The sequence below is a fragment of the Pinus tabuliformis genome, chromosome 4_2 (genome assembly GCF_031772625.1).
Source record: "Pinus tabuliformis cultivar Carrire ecotype Pingquan chromosome 4_2, CPIR1, whole genome shotgun sequence".
Taxonomy (NCBI): domain Eukaryota; kingdom Viridiplantae; phylum Streptophyta; class Pinopsida; order Pinales; family Pinaceae; genus Pinus; species Pinus tabuliformis.
This window is the reverse complement of record NC_142304.1, coordinates 546,524,896-546,527,346: the sequence shown is the minus strand read 5'-3', so window position 1 is coordinate 546,527,346 and position 2,451 is coordinate 546,524,896.

Below are 2,451 nucleotides of genomic sequence, written 5' to 3'. Positions count from 1 at the left end.
TGCTCACATTGCTGCAACTCAGGATATCAAATGGTGGAATAAAATTATTTGGAAATGTACTTGATAAGATAAAATGATTTGCTTCACCAGTCTTACATAACAAAATTTTAACATGGGAGAGTCTTCAAAAAAGAGGATTTGTGGGACCAAACAGTTGTTGTCTATGTAGAGAATATGAGGAAATAGTGGGCTACCTATTTGTCAACTACCAAACAACTTAGAAAATTTGGTTCTTTGTCATGCAGATTCTGGAAATTAGAGAGAATATGGACCGACCCGCTTTTGAAGATTTTTTATGCTTATGGTCAAAGAAATATAAATTATTAAGTACTCTGCATATCTTTATTGCCTTGGGCATTTGGAACCTTAGAACATGGTTATATTTTAGAGAGATAACATAAGTATTCTCCTTCTATCTTCCAAGATCGTTTTTCTATTAAGAGAATACCTCTCCCAACAATTCAAAAGCCCTAGGAGGATTTTATTCCCATCTATCTCCTATAATCTATCTGCTGGTTTTTTTATGGAGCTAAGCAACATTATATTTGTGGTGGGGGAGACTAGATTAGATTGCCCGGAAGCAAATCTATTACATTCATAATAGGATTTGGAAATGGGACCAATACTAAACTAGAGTTGATAGCAAATTGGGAACTTATAACTTTACTTAAGAGAAAAAATTATGACTACTTCTAGATTCTTGGTGAATCCAGATGCATTATAGAGTGGTTGAGAGGTAAATCCCAGTTGGAGGTACTACACTTAGATGCTTAGAATCTCCAAACTGTAGAAGCAAAAAAATACTTTTTGAAGATCATGTTTCAACACATATACAAGGAATTTAATAAAACAACAGATAAGTGATCAAAAAGTGCCTTAACTTTGGACCCTAGAAACATCCTCATTGAGGAGAATTTTTATGGCTACATCCAAGATGTTCACTCCTCTCCTATTGATTTCATGCTTTAACTTGGATGTCTTTGCATTTTCCTTATCAATTATTCATTTCAACTTTCCAAAATAAGACTATCATAATTTTCAACGCAACATAATACATGTCCCTGCCTCTCTGAATTCCCAATTCTTCAACTCCTTATTGAATATTTTGATGGACATATTTTAGTGTTTGTATCACTGTTATATCAGGTTAAACAATTTAGTAAATATTTTTATTTATCCCCCTAGCATATCACATTTTGTGTAATTATATCACTTGGTTCTTAGTTATGTTTTGTTGTAACCAAAGGTTATGTTTTCTCTAGATAGATATGACTATGTTGAGTTGTGCAGCTTGTGGTATGAACTGAAAAATCATGTTAATACCAACATTTATGTACTTTTTTATTATTAATTATTTAATAACAAAAAAAAACCTTTTACAGTGAAAAAAAGAATTTATAATGTCAACCAAGTACACTTGTAAATTTAGCTAAGCATAATTACAATAATTCTAACATCATCCTAATAGCATATTTCAAATACTAGTAAGGATAAAAGGCATGACCAACACATTGACATAAAATGTGGGATTGCTGTGAATCCTCAACACCTAAAAAGTATAATAAAAACAAAGAGAAAAGGATCAGTATTCCCCATGGTTGTGTAGTAACCATTCTTATGTATGCCATCTATCCTTTGTTTTTAATATATAAACCAAAGACAACCAGAGACAATAAAACACAAATTATTATATGAAAAACGTCATTCTCACATTTTATTATCAATTAAGTTGTGCATTCTATGTTACTAAATTACAAGGTCATAAGGAAATGAAGGTTTTCTTTATAAAAGTAATCATCCATTTAATAATGACAACCTACATAATAGTCATATAATAATTCCAGGCACATGTACTAACAATCAAGAAATTTACAAATATACATCATCTCCTTAACCTTTACAACCTGGTAATTTATTACAACAAATATTCATATAGGCAATTTGTTTTAAAAACTAATGACACCACACACCAAGGGGAATGGGATCTCAATCTTAGGTCTATTTATTCTTTTGCTCCTTGATGTAACCCTAGTACACGTATGCAGATTTATGTGTCCAAACCGAACATTGCTGACTCACTGGTTGAACTCCAAGCCTACTGCTTGTGTACTCTTCTTCCCCACAGACCCCTAACTTGTGATGGGGCTATGAGATAGAGAAAGAACACTATCAAGTGCGGGAGAGCACTATGGCTCAATAGTTCCCACTCCAAGAGCTAATATGATTTGGTGAGGCTAATATTTCGTGTCACCCTCTATGGTGAGGCTAATCTTATTGGGGATCAAGGAACCTGCTTTGATGAGTGGTCCCTATTAAATCCTCATGACTGACTCAATTCCAGGCTCGCCCTGAAGGCATAATGAGATTCAAGGTGAAGGTATCCCATTTCCTTCTAGCCTAAGTTACGATGGGAGCATTGGTGGGTGTAATTATGGACATTTTCCCACCCCT